A 20867-nucleotide genomic window follows, 5' to 3' on the forward strand; every position below is an offset into this window, starting at 1 on the left:
TGCAGTGGGAATTCCCACCCTAATGCTATTGGTTTGCTTTTCAAGATGCTCAGCAGCACTGCACATGGCAATCTTGTGCAGCAGAGACTTTCTTTAAGACGATATCCTCACTTTCCTCTGTGATCTTTATTCCCACTGTTTGCTTTCCTCCGAGGTTGACTCCAGCTGTAACCGATACCAGAGCATCCCCACCCCCATGGCTTCTTTGTACTGGCTCACAGATCAGGATCTCCATCCTCTCAACTGCTTCTCCCACTAGCAGATGCTAAATACAGAGGGAGGGGTGAAAACCCCTGGCACAGTAATGTCTGTGTGAGCAACTGCCCTCTCCCATGTGGTCCTCGCAACTTGCTTAACCTCAGTTAAAGCATGCCAGGGATGACGGAGCTTGCAGGACAACATGGCTTTCCTCAGGAGCATTTGCCTTTTGCTCCTTTGCTGGGAGCTCCTTCCTCCCAGTGGAGATCCCAGTTATGCCTTTTCCAGCAGTTCCATCTAGGTGGCAGAGCCTAAAAAACAATGAAAGGGATATTTAAATGGCTTTCTATTACAGAAAAAGCAGCAGCAGTGACTATCAAAAGAAAATCTACTTGAATTTTTTCAAAGGTATTAAGCAAAAGTAAAGACAATCCACTCAGGGTCAGAAGAGGAAAAATCACATGACCAGCATGCCTTACATGCTCCTGGAGAATTCAACTCATTACATTTCACTTGCATTTCCTCCACCTCATAGAAAAGGGCTGATGACTGCTGAAAAGTATGTCTTGGACTTACTCTGTATTGGTATTGTGCTGTGAGACTGGTGGACAAGAAAATCTTTAGAAATGCTCTGAGACAGAGTTGGACCTGAGGTCTTCCAGTTGCTTTCTAGAAGTGACACCAGGGGCGTCACTTGGACATGAGGAAGAAGAGTCAAACAGAGGGTTATAGTACAATGAACAGGCTGGGACAGGAAGGGAAGATGGGTGTAGGCTCCTTATTGACATTTTGATAAAGTCTTGCTGCAGTTCATGCCTACTGATTCAGTTGCTAGTGCTGCACAGAGGAAAAGAATTAAGTCTGAGTTGCTTTAGATCTGATCCAATCCCCTGCCCCAGCCACTGCCTTCTGCTATTCAATCAAATATTTCTACCATGTTGCTTCTGTTTGTACAAAGTTAATTACACTTCCTTGTCCATAAGTCTTTCTGAAAGCCTCAAAAATCAAGAGCACATTTCAAAATCACCAAAACAACCTATTTAAACTGTGCGTGGGTTTTTTTTTTTACTGTGTCAAAATATTACCCAATATAGAGAAATAAAGGTACAATTTTTGTAAAAGAATTGAAGCAAAACCAAGAAAGTTAGAATGAAGGTCCCCAGATTGAATCCAAATCACTTCAGAATTTGTCCATCAAGAGTTTTCACATTACCACAAACTTTTTGATCATGATTAAACTTATATTTCTACAACACTGACCAAGATTAGTACCAATTTCTTATGGCTTCAAGTCCTCAAAATATATATTTTTCCCACTGACTTTTCAAATGCTCAGTATTTTCTTTGCAGAGCTTTCTAGAAAATTCACCACTAGCTCAACATTTCCTTACAGCATTTCATATTAAATTATCATTGCAGTCATCTTTAGCAACTTTAACTTATGGAAATCGGTCAAACCACAGAAAGTCACACCTACAGTTATGCTGTATATAGATACCCAAGCAGACAGTAGCTCACACCAGGCAATGTGTGGGAGGAAGTGGCTAGAGATGTTCACAGACTTTATTCCCACTTTTAGAAACCAAGCAGGGATCTAAATAGATCCAACAAATGCAGCTGAAGATCTATGTGGCTTTACATGGGAATTTTGTGGCAGTCAGAGCTTCAGATCAGTGTTTCAAGTGGAAAGCAAAGTAATTATTATAGTTTGTTACTAGTTTGCAAACAGCCCATTTCCCACCATAAATATTAAGTGTATCCTGAAGACTTCTGTGCTGTATCCACTGCAGCCACAAGGGGAATAAAAATCCAGCAGTAATATGGGCAGATTACATGTAAAAGCTCAGAGAAAATCATGTTACCAAATACCATATTAAAGCCTATCAGAAATCAGCCTCCCACACAGCCCAAACAGGAAGGTGGGGGGGGGGGGGGGGGGGTGGGGAGGTGTGCAGAAGAAGAGTAATTCAGCCTTACATCCAAACAATCCAAAAAGGATGCTGTATAAAAAGTCCTCATTGAACCAGCAGCACTGCACGTTCTCATGGTTTCTTCCCAAGTCTTGCAACGGCTGGTGCTTTTCAGGAAGCCTCAGAACCTGCAGGCACGTGACTCACCCAAATCTAGGTTCTGTATAAAAAAAAGGACATGCACCATAAAAATAAGTTTCTAATTCTCAGTTGCAAAGAAAACCTTGAAATAGGCAACACAGGCAGACCTAAAAGCTCATAAACATAACAACACATCCAACAGCTTAAAAAAAACCCCAAACAAGCAAAAGACCCCTTCCTCATGAACTTTGAGGTAGAACTCATTAATTTTGAGCACTTAAAGCTGGCAAAGATGTACAAACTCCTTGTAAAGATGCACAGCAACTAGGCCTCAGAATTCCCAAGTCACAGTTACCACCCGGGTTCCAAAAACCTGAAAATGGCTGCTTTTCTGCATCCTTCTTTCCACAACTCATTCCCACTTCTGTCAAGTGCTGCTTGTTGATGGTGTAGGCCCTGATACAAGTCTCTGGTTGATATATCCCCACAGGGTACGACAGTTCTCCCATAACGTGCATCACAGCCCTTTTCCTGGAGAAGGAAAGGAGCTGGCCATTCACGTAATAAGACAGGGATTTACCAGGGAGCAAGACTGGGAAAACCCACCTGAAGTCAGCAATACCATATCTCTGACAATTTCAAAATGCAGTCACCTTTGGGAGAGACCCATAGATTCCTCCTCACAGCAAGTTTGATAAGAGGAACAGTTGATAAAGATTTGTTTTACACAGTGTGATGAATCTGCAACATTGTCTCCTGCTCCCCAGTGTGTCCATAGCCTACATTTTCAAACAAAATCCCTTTTGTGCTTTTCTCCCTGCTACCCCTCCTGCTAGGAAGAGCTCCCAACAACCATCTACAAAGTGACTTCACTGTTTGCCTTCAAGCCAGCCTTCAAAGCCTCCTGAACCATCATGCAAACAAACAGCTTGTCATCACTTAAATAGCTGTTTTCCTGAGAGAGGTCCATAGACCAATGTTCTCATCAACTCCTTACACACCCCCATCTGACTATTTCTGTTGCCTTTTGTCTCGGGCTTACTTTGGAAGCCGTCTGAGGAAAGGACCATTTTGGTTTGTTTCAGTGCATTCCGTGACATCCTGGACCATGACTAAGACTCACTGGCCTCACAAAGCAAGTAACAAATTCTAAGAAAATGCACCCATTAGGAGTGATCTATGAACGTCTGTAGACTCTCTGCATGTGTTATTAATAAAAACTGGGAAACTCTCTTGGTTTGCTCTTGTTTTCAGACACATGGTAGTTCCCCAACAGATATAAAACATGACTTGGGACACATCACCATGACCTTTTCAAAACAAACAGAGAGAATAAATCTGGAGTCAGAAAATTAAGCCATTTGGGTGTCTAATCGGCCAAGTGCTATACACAAGTGAACTACCACTGCTACAGCTGTTTTTTGATACCGGTTTGTCTGCAGGACAGGACACAACTGCAAAATACTCCATGCTTTATTTATCACCTACCATGGAAAGTTTCGCTTGCAGGGACTCACGGCGCTATTTTCTTAACCACTCATGAGACCTATTCCCACCTCTCGATTCATCTTAGGTCTCATAGGAGTCAGTTAGCTCCTCAGTGGAGCAGTTCATCCAGCTGTGAAGCAGGGACAATAACTCACTCATGCCTGTTAGGAAGGTAAGTTTACCTCCATTTGGGAATTATGATTTGATGACAAAAAAACAGGAGGGGAAGAAACCTGCCACCAATCCTCTCCCTGTTTTTTGGTCTTGTTTCCATCTTGTCTAACAAAGTAACATATTTAGCTGCATTCAGGAAGTGACATGTTGGACATCTGAAACAAGCCCACAACACTGTCCTCCCTAACGGCCAGTTAGCAGCCCCAACTATGTGTATGACAGAACAGCTGCCCCTGTTCTCAGCAGGCTCTCTGCCAGCTCTGCCACCAACCCGCTGTATGGCTGGGACAAATAATTTTGCTTCTCTGTGCCACCAGTTCCACTTCCAGCTTTTTCAGTCCTAAGTTATCTGGGACAGGACTTGCTTCTCTCTTTTTAACTGGAGGCAGGAAGAAGATCTCAAAGTTTATAAAGATCATTAGATGCTATCATGGTATATAGAAATAATAATGACCAGTTTAAAATACATCCAATTGGTTTTGCTCAGCAAAAAATTATATGATAATGAAAAAAATTACGGCAAAGTGAAAAAATATCATCGAAAAAACCATGAAGATCCCACAGGGAGAGAAGCATGCATTTGGAGATATCATTTCTCCCCAAAAGTCATGGCTACTGTCAAATAAAGCTGACATGCAAATTCACACGCTTGCACTTCTTTTAGAAGACAACCCATTTCTCGGAGGTATCATAACAGTTTGTGATCTTGCAGTTGCTATGGCAGCTGCTGTGTGTCGAACAACAAAGTACTGTGTGTAGTTAGATAAATCTGCTTAAGTTATATCTGTCCCAAGTTCCCAACGCTACACTAAGTTATTATGCACCCTTAAAAAAAAGGAATGTAAATCGAAGAAACATGTTTCAACATTGGACAATGGTATATAGAAAATATCTTTCCATAAACATTGCCTTTCATGGTATTGTCATCATGTACCTTTGCTGACTTTCTCGTGTCAAATTCCTACTACATGATTTTCAAATACATGTAATTTATTCAAATAAACCAAAGTGATATTAGGATAACGTCTCACTACAGTAAAAACAACTGCACGATCTCTGTGCATGTTTTGATTTTAAAGTCTGGTAACACAATAGGCTTTCTCTCTCACATTTGGTATGCATTTGCTACAAAAAATGATGCTTTAATATAAAATAAAATGCCCTGAGATGTACCACTTTATCGTTCTATGTCTTTCATCTCCTGCCTCCGAGAGCCACAGCATTCCATGGAAAGCAGACTTCTATTATCATACCCCAACCATACAGCAAATGCACGTTGCCCTCCACTGAAAATAATCTCACTAGAGCCCAGGCCCTCCATTTCCTTCTCCATCCCATTACTTTTCATAAAGGACTTCCTGCAGGAACACAGATGATTTGCAGTTCGTTTGCATACTACAGGGAGAAGCTGTAGCACACTTCACAAGTGCTTCATTTGCTCCAGTTGCTGGCTTTATCTCAGCAGGGATAACCAGCACATGAGCCAAGAGTCTTTTCCAGATGAGAGGTATCTGCCAGCAACCAGCTGACATTTTTTCATTTTAAAAAATTACCTGTTTTTTGTGGTAATACCTAAGCACAGATCTATTCTGAGAAGACAGCAACAGAAAACCAAACCATTTCACAAAGGCAAAACAATAGATTCAGAGGTTATTGAAGAGTGAGGCCTGGATACTGAAACAAGAATCATCACCTATACAAAACTATTGAGGTTTAAGTGCTCAGTTCATTAAAGCAGAGAAAGCCCAAGCCAACATTTCTGATCTCCTCACCAAATTCCTTTTATATTTTCTAGACAAGAGAAGACACATCATTCACCATTGGGGTTTCTGTTAGCCTAAAATCATCTGCATTGACAAAACCTGGAAGACACAGGCAGTGACACTGCAGGCATGAGGAAGGGGACTCATCATCACAAAGGGTGATGGCACCCTATCACTTCTAGTCACAGGCTCAACATGCCCAGAGGCGAGGGCAGAGCTTCAGCTGCCAGCTCCTGAAGAAAGGAATGAGCAGCCACTTGGCCCCAACGCAAGTGCTCACAGACACACACGTGTACAAAAGCAAACATTCTGTAATCCTCAGACCAAAATTAGATGGCTTCAAAGTTTGTGGAAGAGCAGGAGAACCCCTTCGGAGTCAAAGTCTTACTCTTAGTGGTGTGGTATGGTATTATTTTGAGTATATTTGAACACATGTTCTCCTCAGTGGGCTGGGCCTGAGCAGCATTTTCAGAAGCACAATTCTTCGGGACAGACATCTCCTTTATGGACTAGGCCTGCAGCTGTAGAAGCCAAAGAAGGATACCAGTATGATTTTGAAGACATCCTTTCCCCACTTAATACAGTGTCCCCAGAGAGCTGAGAGGAGCTGAAATCTGTCGAGGCTAAAACCAGCAGAGTTAACTCTGCCCTCCCGAAGGCGCAGGGTCTCTGGCACGTCCTGACAGTGAGCACTGCAGCATTCCCTCTCACATGCGTAATGGAGAGGAGCTTCACCTTTCACTGTTCTTCCACTGACACCACAAAATTAGATGAAAGAATTGGGTTTATTTTTATATTTTTATGACTTTTCCCACCCCTTTGCTACCATGTTGGCGGCATTTCCCACCCCCACAACCGTGCCCTGACCGACCCCACAAGAATTCCTGTGCCCAGGAGAGCAGTTACGGTTTCTATGGCAACACTGCCTCCAAATTTCCTGACCTCCATGCATGTAACATATTAACCTTATCATTTAATTGCTAGATATGTTTCAGGGTGGCACATGGATAATTATTTTTAAGTAGATTTGCAGAGGAGAAAGAGTCATTTTGACAGGTAGTATTTATGCACATTAGGGCTATTCTCTTCACTACCCTGTCACTTGACCTACAGCATATAGAAAGCACCTTCCTCCCTCCAACAGCCAAAATCCTCCTGGAGAGTCCCTGCTGAAGCCTCCTGCTCCCCTTCTGCCTCACAATCCAATCCAAAGCAGTGAACACTCTTTTTACCCCTTCCTTTTTAGTCAGCTGGAGGCCCCATGCATGGACAGGGTGGGCTCGCACTGTCTCCCACCAAAGTCCAGCCAGAGAAGCATCTTACAGGACTGGGTCCTACAAGAAATAAGTACCACAGCACTCAGTGCCTTCCCTGCTTAGCCCAAGAGTGCTCCCTCAATAATCTGTTATTGTAAAGAGCTCTCATGGCAAAGACCTCTCACAACAGTGCTGGGGAAGTTGGCAAAGTAATTAACCAAACTGCTTCCTACACAAGGATGCCAAGGAGGCAAGGCTGGGACCTGTCCCCTTCAGTTACCCATAAAGCAACATAAAATCCGCCTCAGGAACGACTGCCTTCCAACTGGGTGCTGGGACTGGGACGCGGCGGTGGGATGGCTGCGTCACAGCCCACCACACCACAGGAGGTACAACACAGCAGGAGGTGTGAAGGAGAGCCTGGCACCTTGCCTCCTCCCACCAAACCCACTGCTCACAGCTCTCGTTGAAACCGCTACGAGAGAAAACAAACCACGCACCTCCTGTTGATCCCAAACCTCCTGAAGCACGTGACCCTACCAAAAAATTCTTGTTTTCAACACGCCTCCTCAGGATAGAACTTCAGAGATTAAAAGCCTACTTTGACCCCAGGGAGTACTGTGCAGAACTCCTTGGGCTTGTGGACTATTAAAGCTGGAAATCGATTTTGTTGGCTCTGTAATTTTCTTGACCATTTGCAGAAGTGAGACCCAACCACTTTTTTTTTTCCTCAGCCACTTATTATGAGCATATGGGGGAAGGAGAGAAGTGGGAGGAATCTATTTTATTTGCTGACCACTTTAACTTGTTTATTCTAGAAAATAGCATCCAAACACATTTTCCAAGAAAACAGAATGACACTAACTACCATCAGCAGAAGGTGTGGAGAGCTCTTTGCTCAGGAACTTTCCATGGGCTGGCAGAAGGACTAGCTTCTGCCAGTAAAGAAACCTGGACCAATACAAAAATAAGAATATGTGAGCGTATTCACAGTTACTGTGACCAGTAACTCCTCACTGAACCATTTAAGTCTGCAAAGCTAATGCAGTATTACATACAAGATACTTCCATCCATTGCTTCTCAACATTCCCACCACAATTTTGGTATTTCCAATGTAATGCTTTATGCTATTGTTGTATGTGTAACAAATCAATGTGTTATATAAAAACTACTACCACAGAAGCAGAATTCACTTCTACCTTCCCATTAGTGTCTACAACCAAGGCTGTGTTTTCTCTGTGAAAAACAAACCTCTCAGCTGTGTTGAAGGTAGGCAGGTCACACCAGCTTCGAAAGTTCCAGATGCAAAGGGACAGCTCTCTTTGGATACTGCCAATTTTATTCCCAAGGAAACAGAGGACCAGATGGCAGAAGATAAAATTTGTAAGCTGGTTAAATTTGGCTGCCTCTGTTCCAATTGTGTGTCCACCATCATGGTAGATCTTCTTTCCTACTTCTAGATGTTCTGGACAATAAATATTTACAGGAAGGTCATTGGGGCATGGCAAATCCTGACAGAAGGGTTATATATCATCCCTCAGCCAGCAGCACCCCACAGAGGGATGGATTTAGTAGTACATGGGATATACAAGATACCCTAAGCAGACAAAGGCAAATTCCTCATACTCAGGTCTGTTAAATCACACCTACTGTGCAGATTGTCCTAGATACCAGCACAAGGGCAAGGCAACCATGTGCCCACTCCCCGTTTTCTGAAACTGTGCTCAAAGGGTGTGAGACAGAAGCAGCTGCTGTTGAACCCACCTTGAGAGAAAATCCCAAACTCACCAAGCAGGAAGTAAGTTTTCCATCTGACAAAACCCCACCTTATCTCAGATCCCTACAAACAGCTCACAGACCAAATGGTATCATGCAGCCTTCACTGGGCAGGGGTATGTAACAAGATGCTGAATGTATGTGGTAGGAATGCTGGAGAGGAACACAGCAAATGCAACAGTTCCCCCTTAAAAACAAAATCTTTCATCATTTGCACCACAGATAACCTGCAATTACTCAGCAATCAAGGTGGAGTGGGAGAAGTGCAGCAGCCAGGTCTGGGCTCCTTCCACAGCCTACTCTCCAGTCACTGTGGGCTGTACAGCAAATATCAAGAAATGCAGCATTATCCTTTCAGGTTCCATTTACACTGGGCATGGGTTGGACAAGTGAGAGGAACTTGCATAGGCTGATAGCCCAGCATCACCCATTTTATAAAAAGCAGAGCCTGAACGTGCAAATGAAGCATAAGGAATACACCTCCCTGCATTTGCTATGCCACAGCTTTCCTATGAAGAATTAGCAGTAGAAAAAGACCACTGTGCCTAACAAGCCTGCCTGCTCTGTTTATTCCCTCCCCTCTCCTCTGTCACCACATCCTTCCACCTCCCCACTCCACCCCTCATAAAACCTCTAGCTGTCCCTTAAGCTCGTTTACACACCCTCCTTCACTGCCTTCACTTGGCAGCCTCTCTGTTTACTACACTCAGAAGCAAACAGCTCCGCTGATTCTCACGTTAAACATGGTTTGTGGGTGGGTACTTCACCTCCTCAGCAGTGTACTTCCACCGACCCCAGCTCAGGAAGTCACTTGAGCATGACCAAGTGGAACCAGCTCACACCCCAGAAGGGAACACAGGAGGGAGGGAAGGAAAGTGTTGAGATTTCCATGGGGCACTTCACTTCTGTGGGTCACTGCTGAGGCAGACACTCTCCAGCAGAGCTCCCGGCAGGACTGGGGCCCTTCCTTCCACAAATCTTCACGGTCAAAATGCTCCAAACCCTTTCAGGTCTCTCTCACCCTTTGCCCTGTGCAGAGACATGATCGTGTTTCCTCTTCCTCCACCACCCTCCTTGCGCATCAAAGTTATGAGATGTCTCCCCTTCTACCATGAATCCGCTCCGAGAGACGTCCTACCTAAAACCCACAGAGCCTACAGAACCCTTTGGAGCTGGCCATACCACCCCCAGAAAAAACTTATGACACTGAACACAGCTCTGCCTCCTTGTATGGACTGCAGCAGTGTTGTGATGTGTGCTCTTTCCTCTGCAGATAGACCCCATTAACCTGTTTGCCTATTTTACAGCAGCCATATAATAGTCTGATCACCGCAAGGATTTTTCTATAATAACCTCTAAATCCTCTCACACCTGCCTCCTGCTAAAGTACTCCCTATCCATGCAGAGACACACACTCTCTCTGTCCACTCTTATTGCTGTAGACAATTGGACAAATAGTCTTCAGCTACCTGCAAAATTAGAGAAATAGGCACTCAAACTTATTTTTAATAATGAAATGTAAATTGCCCAGAACCCCACATATTTGAATGACAGCCTGCACATTACCCACTTCTTTCTCAGCCAGCCACTGCCTCCTCATCTGTAAAATGGGGCAATCGCACTTCTTGCATCTGAGTGACAGTGTTTGCAAACATCAAGAAACGACTCCACAGAAGCCAAAAGGGAGTACTCTATTTGCATGCAAATTCATGTAAAAAATTAATCCTCACGTGGTTCCAGAAACATGATGCATACAAATACATTACTGCAAGCCTAAGAAATTTAGCTTAAGAAATGCAGCCAACTGTTTTCTACACTGACTGGGGGCAGGGGGGGGGGCAGAGGGGGGAAGCACGGGGGAATCTGACAATGCGTCTTCCTTTCTTTAACTGTTAACTCCTTATTCTAAATCTAATATTGATCCTTCATTTTCCACTGGCATTTTGACTGCAAGAGAGCAGGGGACAAACAGGAATGGCAAAGACAATCCATTTACTTCACCCTTTCTTCATTCCTTGGGTCAGCTACTCCCTCTCTGAATCAGTGCTAGACCTGCTTGAATAGCTGAGAATGAACCTTCCACAAAGTGTGGATTTACTTTTACTAAATCCTCTAAGTATTAAAGCTCTTCACACCATTTGGTCTTGAAGTGATGCAAGAGTGAGGTGTGGACACCAGTGACAATAAAGAACCATCTGGCAAAGTGAACTCCAGGCAAACAATGACAAGCACAAGTGAAAAGAATTGCAATGATTTCCACAAACATGTGAAATACTATAAACTGTGTGACTTAGCAGCTTCCTCCTCCTAGCAAGTAAATAAACACGTCTGAAGCAGGCTGTTTGGTTCTGTCTTTTATAAGAGCTGAGAATACACAGAGACTACCACATTTGCATTTTGCCTTTAAAAAAATATATGCAGATTGGTGAGCAAGGGGAAAAAAGGCAAGAAAGAAAGAAAAAATAAGAACTAACCAGACTTCACTTTTTCTTGGTTCTTTACTGTCAGGGTGATGTACTGGAAGTCTTTATTTCTTTCAGCTTGGGCCCCTCAGTAGTTCATTCTCCTTCCAGCCTGTTCTCATGCCTTTCTTATCACCTGCTGAGGCCTTGATCATGGACAGAGCAGACAAGCAGCAGGGGACAATTAGAGAGGAGTTCAGACTTTGATCATTTGACCATATGTGAATACAACAGCTGACCACATGTTTTAAAAGACAACTAACTTAAAAGTATTAAAAAAATCACAAAGCAGGCATAGATACTTAAATTTACATTTTAATTATCTGGCACAATGGTGCATTCAACTTTGCAGAATATTGAATTTTTTTCCTAAATGTACACATCTCCAAAAGGAAAACCAGCAGTTTTCTGCTTCTCCAGAATCTAAATAAGCACACTCTCACTAAAATAAATATTTGGATGATTTTAAAAAATAAACAAACACATCTATCTAGTAACCTGCAGTTCCTACTGACAGATAAATTCAGAAATAATTTCTGCCCTGCAGATAGCCCAATTTAAATAGAGTAACCCAGTATTACTTTACATCTAAAAATACCATGTATTTAATAGTACACAGACATACCACCCTGCAGTGCTTACATAAGTGATTTTTTTTTTCAGAACCTCTCTGTTAGCCTTTAAAACTTAATACAGAAATACAACAGGATTTAAATGTTCAGCTATTGTAGGCACTCAGTTCTGATTGCTCACCCGCCTGCATTGTCTTTAAAAAAGAAAGTAAAAAAAAAAATCTTCACTTGCAACACGATGTTACTTTTGTTAAATCTTTAAGTTTAAGTTAAGCAGAACCAGTCCAGTTGTGAGCAGTTTAACTGCAATCGTCTGACCCCAAATACTTGGAAAAAATCATTGTTGGAAATTTTTGTATACAATAGAACCTTTATCATCATTTGGGGAGATATACCATCCACTTATCTTCTGCACCTACCAAATAATTAACATATTCATGAAATGGCTATTTACTCTCAACTAGGAGGATAATAGAAAAATAACACTAATTGTTTTGACGGCAGTTTGCTTAGGAGTTATCTGAGGCAACAAATGTTTCTTTTGTAGTTGTAGGAAGGCAGAAATGCTCTTTTCTGTAAACACTTCTGACTTCAGCTTTCCTTTCTCTCTGAATTTTGGACACTACCAAGGAAAAACTGTGGAATCAGTGAAAGGAGAAGGAGGAGGATTTAAAAATTAAATTATATTTAGTTTTGTTTGGACAATAATTGTTTGCATATTTTTATTATAATGCAAACCACAGTATAACAACATTTTGGAGAATGAGATGTAATGCGTTTTGCAGAGTACAAGCAGAGCTATACTGCATGCTAACTAAATGAAACAATGATACTTAATGGTGCATGAAGGGTGTGTACATAATTTTTTAAGAGGTTTGGGCTATTACGACACACAGTCTTTCAAAGGCTACTTTTTATGTTTCTCTGACTGGACTATAAAATGTCTCCTTCCTGGCCCAAGTCTGCTCCTGATGAGGAAAGAGGGGTGAGTGCTGACAGCAGGTCAGTGAGCATGCTCTGCCTTTGCCTTACTGCTGCAGCAGGAGACAGCAGCAGCGACCCATCCGCGTGCAGGATCAGGGCCTCCAGCAAGAAGGGCACGTGCTGGCTTTGCTGCTGCACCTCCTGCTCGGCCGTGCTCAGGCCAACTGCAAAACACCGTCAGCTTCCTCCGTTCTACTCTGTGCAGCATCGCACCCAGGCGATGCCTCGAAGTGGCCTCAAAAGCGGCCAAGGCCACTCCAGCAAATGGCCATTTCTCTCATGCTCTCATCTCTACCCGCTGCCAAGGCCAACCCTGCCAGCCTCACGAGCCGCCTCGGACCCGCCATCAGCCCCAGCAATCCAACCGTGCAGGGCGGGAACGTGACGGCCATTTTAACGACATGTTCCATCTCCATGCTGGGATTCAGAGCCAGAAGAGAAGGAGCACAGCATGCAGCTGGAAGAGGGGAGTAAGCTCAGAGAATCAAAAAGGAAACCTCTCCAAGCCTGGCATCTTATCAAAAAGAAAAAATAATCAGTGCGATGTTTGTCTGCAACCCACCAAGTCTGTCTCACTCACAATATTAGAAGTTATTAAAGCTAATCAGATATGAATTATCAGCAAATTTGCCACTTGCTTTTCAGCCTGAGGGTGGGAGGTGAGTGGCAGAGGGTTTCTGGGCTTTCCCAGGTTGCCCTGGAAGGAATTTGGGTTTGTTTTTAAAACCAAAGTTCACCTCCTCAGCACCATACAATGGCTCCAGTACTCAAAAGCAATTGTTCTCACTGAGAATCTTCCTCCACCTAAGGGCTCTCCGCAATAAAATATGAATGCAGTATTAATTAAATATAGATGCAATTTCCTCCTCCTTTTTCTCCTTAGCTGCTATCAAGAACATTAGTGCAGGCGCCTAAGGAAAGCATTGCTAACGGAGAACAGCTGCCACACTAATTAAGCACCGTGGTCTATTGGCCAGGCATGGGCCCAGGAATCAGCCACCTGACTTCTCCCCTCACAATTCACACACAGTGGCTCCAGGCATGTGGCTTCAGCTCACGCTCAGCCAGACATTTTGCGCTTGCTCAACTTTAAGCACAGGAGAAGACACCATTGACTCCAAAAGAACAGGATTATCACTGACCCCCAATGGGTTTTGATTTAGCTCCTTAAATGCAACAAGCATTGTTGCATTGCTCTATACTGAAGATACTGAGAATTGTTCAAGTTTGCAAAGCATTTGGAGATATGCTTGGCAGCATTGCCATCTTTGGGAAATGCTAACGGAAAGCGACTGCCAAGGAATAGTGTTGCTGTGTAGGAGCTGCCAAACATTCCTGCCCCAGCAGACAGTCTGTTCAGAGCGCTCTAGCAAAACAAAGCAAACCCTGAGCTGACAGCTGCATTTTAGACTGCTGGGCCCATCCCCAGCTCAGAGCCACTGAAAAGAGGGGATCAAACCCCCTCCACGAAGAGCAAACCAGCAAGCAAGAGGGAAGGATCCTGCCACTAAGAGATCCTCTGCTTTCACTGACAGACTAAAGAGGACTCTGACCTCCGTCTCCATCCTGGCTGGACAATTTGATAGAAGCTTTTACCTCTGAAATTGTATCACTGGGACAAAAGTATTTTAAAACAAGATTCAAGATTGCAGAGGCCAAAACAGTGATAGGGCATGACTGGGACCTCATATTCTACTGGCTACAAGACTCACATGTGAGTGGGGAGACCTGCGTTCCCAATGCTGCACTCTGGCTGATGAACCATTTCTTGTGATGCCATTTTCTGTACCATGTGTAAGCAGCCTTCCTCCATCACCACCACCACCTGCTCCCAGTTTAGCCAATTACCATTTAATGTTCTCCATCTGTACAATAGGAGCAATGGTACTTCCTGACCTCACAGGTATGCATGTGTGTCTGCATGTGTGAAGATAAATATATTAAAGATTGGGAGGCATTCAAGTCCTGGGCCAATGGGAGCCATATAAGTGCCAAAGAGACTAAGACAAATGAGGGCCATATAAATAGATGGCTGGAGAGCTGCAGCCCTGAGGCTACAGGCAAGAAAGGGGCAGAGGCAGAGACTAGCACAAGAACCGTGGGAAAGAGCCCTGCTTGAAGTATCTAACAGAGCACGCGAGTGCCAAGGGAACGCGGAATAAAGGCCAGCTCCCTCACACTGGGAATCTGTGCTGACACCCCTGCCATCAGGAGGCAGCCCATGGAGGAAGAGGTGGGGTTGTCAAAATAAGCCTGGATAATGGAGCCTGGTCACATGCATAAGCCCTCCCATGACTTCTGGAGAGATACCAGTGATGTAAAATGAAGCGCTGCACTCAAAACAGCTCTCAGCAGAGACAGGTCCTGAGCTCACCTGGGACTAACCCACCCTCTTGTTGCAGACACTTTGAGCAGGGAAGCAAGGACTGAGTGAGCAGAGGTGTCCCCACTCAGCCCACGGGTGGCTCTGAGGCACAGGGATAGTCCCCAGGGGCAGATCCATCCCCTACCCGCCTCTGCATCCCCAGTCTTGGGTGGACTTCAGTCTCCAGCTCTGTCAATCCTGCTGCGAAATGCACTTTATAAAGTGTTATAAATCATAAAACACATCTCCCCCTCAGATTCACTGCCTCTTCTGCAGCTACTGAGGAGGAAAAAAGGCACCTGGGAGAAATCTGGCCCACAAAGGTTCACAGAAGACTGCACACAGCGCCTTACTGGCAAAGAAAGAAAAAAGAACAGAGGAAAGGTAGAGACTGTAAGAGGTTAGAGGGAAAAGCAGCAACATCCTTTGAGAGCTCCCTGAGCTTTTCTGCCTGGCAAGCTTTGGGGATCTCACAGCTTTCAAGAAGAAGGCAGCAGCATTTTTCAGGGAAAAAAAACAACATCGAAGGGCCACAGATTCTAACCATCAATGTATTTATAAAGGAAATAGGATGACGATTTTGCCACAGTGGGTCTTTTAAAGTATCTCCCATGCCCCCAGCTGGCTAAGAAAGGGGAGAGACTAACAGGATCTGCTCTCGATTTATTCACTGGTACACCCAGATACTGTTAAAGCAGCATCTCTTCTGGGCTTTATTATTTAACATATTTATTAAGGCAGTACCCAGAGGCCCTCCCAGGTCCTCAATAATGTACAAACATGCAGATAGTCCCACCCTCAAAGATATTTAAAGGAAAACCACAGAGCACAGCAAGGAAGAGGGAACTGGCAGACAGATAGTAACAGAAAATACCTCTTTAAATTTGGAGCAGCTGAGAGCAGAGTCACACAGCTGATTAAAGGATGTGGAGATGCATTTTTGTGAGACACCTCTGCCTAATTAGCTTATCAAAGCATAGGTTCATACACACCTACATGGGAACCAAACTGTGATAACAGTTCCCCAGTCTAGCAAAAGCCTAACAGAAACTGAAGTTAAACACAGTCTGACTAGGCTGGAAGTCATTCACCACAGGTGACAGCAATGCAGATCCATCACTACAGTTTTTCAATGAAGACAAAGCAAATTGTTTGGAAAAGCATCCTTGTTCAAACAAATTCATTCATTTCAGGAAAATCCTACTGCCTATTTAGGAGGGGTGATCAGACAGGGTGATCGCAATAGAATTAAACACAAATTTCTCTGCACTCCAAGGATTAACCAAACGGAAAAGTATTTAACAGTGGGATAAAGGATGGCAAAAAAATACTAGAATGTAGCAACCAATACATATTTGCTCCTGTTTATTTCATAGGGAGAAGGATGAGATTTGCATTTCTCTCCAGGGTCTTAAACTGCTTTAAGATAAAAATGAAGTTCATCAAATATTCCAGACAAACAGACTGAAATATACTGATATTTAGTTTTTGCCTAGGGCTTAGAAAACTTCCCAGCACTGCCATGCTCTCTAAGTCTTCAGTTTAAACACTCTCTCCACCCTCCCAAGAAAGGAAAAGAGATCTGAATTCACTGAAATTGATACAGATGCAAAGCAGAGGAAGCTTTTTCTAGGAGAATTAATCTTCCCTTTTGCTCTCCTCAAAGAGACTGATGCAGCAAAGCCAAAATCCCCACACATCCATACAGGATGATGGGGTAGTTTAGGAACCGGATAACCCAGACAATTTTGGCCTCCTTGATGCTGGCTGCAGAGGCTCAAATGTATCAGCTCTCAGCTCTATCCAAAAGCTACTAAAACTACCATTACCATGCAAGCTTAGAAAAAAGTGTAGTTTTAAGACACAAAGTCATTTGACAGTATGACCAGATCTCATGTACCCAAAACGCACCACGAATTTTCTGAAAAATACATCTATCAGTACTTTGGCTCTAAACCATCACTTTGTTTTGGGTCTGGGGTTTTTTGTTTATTGCTTGGTGGTTTGGGGGGGGTGGGTGTGTGTGTGTGTTTCATTTTTGGTTTTGTTGGTTCTGTTTGGATCTTTTTTTTCTTTTTAAACCACTAAAGCTCTTAAAAGCTCCCCTTCCAAAAAAACCCCAAAAAACAAAAAAACACCAGTGCATTACAAAAATTATAACCCCAATCCAACTAACCTCCCTGACCTGGGTCTGCTGAGCTGGCTTGGATTCAGCTGGTGGCACAGGACTTTATCCAAGTACCTCCACCATACTCACCAAATCACAACTGATCATTTTTAGGGCAGGCTTTAAACACACCATGGGTCTTTCATGGTCTTTACCTCACTTCTGTTCTTGTATTATATCTTCTCCTGAGTTGCAAAACAAAAGCAGAATGAGGCCCCTATTTTCATGGACCATACTAAACTATTTTCCCCACAGTCATATATACAGCTGAAATCTGTTGCATTCTTATTTTCAGCATTTCTGCAGTGTAAAAAAAAATTATCTGAGGTAGAAGAAAACACAGTAGCAAAATCCAGCTGCCACTCTTACTTTTTAAAACATAATAAATCAAACACTTCACCTAGGCTTAGTCAAAAAAGTTGAGGAAGGAAAAAAAATAAATACACCATCGCTTAAGCCTCAGGAGACATTTATGCTGTTAAAACAACGATGCCTTCACTGACTAGGGAAAGCATTGAGTTTTTACAAAGAGGCAGGAGAAAGGACTGCCAGCTAGAAAGGAGATCTTTGACAAACAAACAACTCCAGGGCAGCAATTGGAAGGGCATTAGAGGTTTAAGAAAGAAAGATACTATGTACCACCCTCTTGGAGCTGGTCCTTCATTATTCATGTTGAAAGTAAGAGTCCAGTGCACTGGGAGGCAGACCCCCCCCAGATCCAGTCCTGCCATTTCTGCTCTGTACGATTTTGATTAAATCCATCTCCACTTCCTTGAATGTAAAACAGGGATAACAACACAGCACACCAGAGCCTGTGGTGAGGACCACTGGACTGAACCATTTTGCTTTCTGCCCAGTGAAAGGGAGAAACCATCTCTTGCTCTCCTGTTGTAGTGGGATGCAATTCAGTAGTTCTTTAAAGTTTTAGTTCAGTTTTTCTCTCCCCTCAAGACCAGCAAGGCTGTGCCCATTCCCCAGTCACTCTGAGTAAAGCATCCCCACCACTGACTGCACCCTCCATGCAGCACTGAAGGCAAGCAGTGCTCCTGCCTAAAGGCAGAGTACCCTGGCACATCAGAGCTGCATCCTTACACAGCCACACTGAGTCAAGGGCTGGTCCAGCTAATTCAGCTGGTTCCTGATCAAGCCGCGGGCTTATACAGAGCTCATTTCCCTTTGTTTGCCCTCACAGGCTCAACAGCAGCACACAATGAAAGGGCACATCCCCAACAGGGTCAAGTGAGCCAAGACAATAAGGAGAACGAGATACACAGAGATGTCCCCTTTGTGGTGTTACTCTTGATTTTTCAAGCATCCGCAGTTACAGAAAGAAGACTAAATTTGAGGAGAAAATGAAACTTGGCTCTCTTCCCCATGTTTGCATTTAAAAAAAGAGAGAGGGGGAAGAAAGAGAAAAAAAACCTCTTGGTATTTGTTCTTTGCTGGTTTCGTATTTTAGAAACCCGGACTAAAAATAAGCATGGCTAATAGGAGCTGTCAGACTTCAACCATCACATCTCTCTGGCTCCTCTGAGTGACACACACTGACAAGAAGCTTCTGGCATCGTCCAAAGGAAAAATCAAGGCAAGAGGTGAAAACTCAGCTAAATCTAAGGGAACTGGAAACCTCTCACACCAGCGGATCCCTGACAGCAGAGATCCCACTCCAGATCACCAGATCCCAGAGCTAGCGCCACATCACCCCGGGCCAAAGACTCACCCCTGCCAGGAGCTGCCAGAGGCTCTCTGTGGCCCAGCCACCGCTAGAGGAGGTCAGAGTGCCACAGAGAGAAGGGGTGTGACGCTTCCCAAAGCTTTGGGAGACAAATTACAGCCCTAAAATATCATAAACATACTTTGTACTCCCTTCTTACCTTTTACGTTTTCATGACTGAGAAGTCTCCTCAATTTTACTGAGGATCAGTACTAGTTAATGGGGGGGGGGGGGGGACAGGGACCCAAGACATCCCCAAGTTTTATTTAAAACCCAGAGGAACCCAAACCAGTAGTCATCACTTCTAGACAGTAGTCATCACTAATGATACTAAATCACAATATTTCAGAGAATTTCAGCTGCAGAAATCAAGAGGCCAAAAGACAGTTATCTCTTTTCGTTTTAAACAAAAGCTGAAAGTTTCTATTCCTTCTATTCCTTGCTATAATCCTCACGGAAAATCTTCAAAACATGAGCTGAATGCAAAATAAAAGTTGGCAAACCAAGACAGCAGGACAGCCTTCAAAAGGACTCCAATTTAAACATAAAAGATAATCTTCCCATTTTAAAACCATCTCATCATTTTGGGTGGACCCAATTGCTAATTTTCAAGGGTGCAGGACTGCTTATTTTGTGGGCAAGGCTCTGACACTGGCAGAACAGAAAAAAGCTATCATTTTGAAAGATAGCAAGGCTGCAGACTTCAGCCAATTTCAGACTGTGGCTGCAGTTTCAGAGTCCCATCTTGTTTACCTATCAAGTGTTCTTAGAACCTTAAAAAGAACAGAATGGTTGCTAAACTTGAAGCCTACCTTTCTGAAGAGTACATTTGACTGTATCCCACTTCAAATGGTGATATGCTGGAATTTAAACTCCTAGCCATGCTTTGAGCATGTTAATATCCAAGATCCCATCACTCTGAAAGACTCACCAAAGACTCAAGACTCACCGTTATGCTGCACTGTGGAGCACTTCTTTGAGGACAGCTGATGGTTTCATTCTCTGCAGGAGATGCTTGGATGGAGTTCCTGAATAACGGCCGCTCCAGCCAGTCAACAAGCACATCACAAAAACAGCTAGTCCTAGAGCTCTGTTACAAACCCCAGAAAGGGAGAATTCCCATGGTAATGCCTTAAGAATTCAGCTGGAGAGAATGGGAGAATGTGCATTACTAAGTAACTGTCAACAGCATGAGTAGGCATTATGCATTATGCCAACTACAAGTCTAATTATTTATGTCTATATACACAGACACACACACATATAAACACACACAGGCATACATGGATACATTTACAGAGAACAGCTTCTACTTTTTGGCACTGCAATTCCTTCTGTAATTTTTTTCCACTTAGGAAACATGTATGATCTATTCCTTTTACAGAACAAGATCTCTGTTTAAAAAAAAAAAACAAACAAAAACCAAATTAAAAAATCTTTCAGTTGTTAAGGCAAGTCCTTCTGCAGCAAACATATCAACTACAGCCCACAGTGTTAAGACTGAAATTTCAGCAAAAAGCAAACAATATACACTTATTTTAATATATATAATCTAACACAGACATTATATTGGGAAACCAGAAACAAAAAAATAAGATCATTGATAAGAAAAAACTTTTCAAAGCACTGAATTTAAAAATCCTGTGTTCTTCCCCCAGCCTCCAGAGTGTTTTCCCACCTGCAAAATGAATCACAGTAGCCAGAACTCAAGAATTAGGACGCAGTAGAGCACTACTCTTTAAAATGCATTTGAAATGCTAATAGCCAAACTAGACTACAAGTCTATTACAAGAGCATATTTTCTGAAACATGGTATTTTAACACAATGGTGGCTATTTTTGAACTTTAAATAAACACTACTACTTAACTGTAAAATAAACTCTACAGGCTCTTGCA

At 43.2% G+C, this 20867-nt stretch overlaps 1 long non-coding RNA gene across 1 annotated transcript; it reads right to left on the minus strand.

Annotated features, from left to right (window-relative positions):
- Positions 1-425: 425 nt before the first annotated feature.
- On the minus strand, positions 426-20635 carry LOC141949468 (uncharacterized). Its single transcript, XR_012630783.1, has 3 exons — positions 19921-20635; positions 2176-2328; positions 426-509 (listed from the first exon to the last, which is right to left on the minus strand). It is a non-coding gene; the product is annotated as an uncharacterized LOC141949468 (long non-coding RNA).
- Positions 20636-20867: the final 232 nt, after the last annotated feature.

This window comes from Strix uralensis, chromosome 13 (genome assembly GCF_047716275.1).
Source record: "Strix uralensis isolate ZFMK-TIS-50842 chromosome 13, bStrUra1, whole genome shotgun sequence".
Taxonomy (NCBI): Eukaryota; Metazoa; Chordata; class Aves; order Strigiformes; family Strigidae; genus Strix; species Strix uralensis.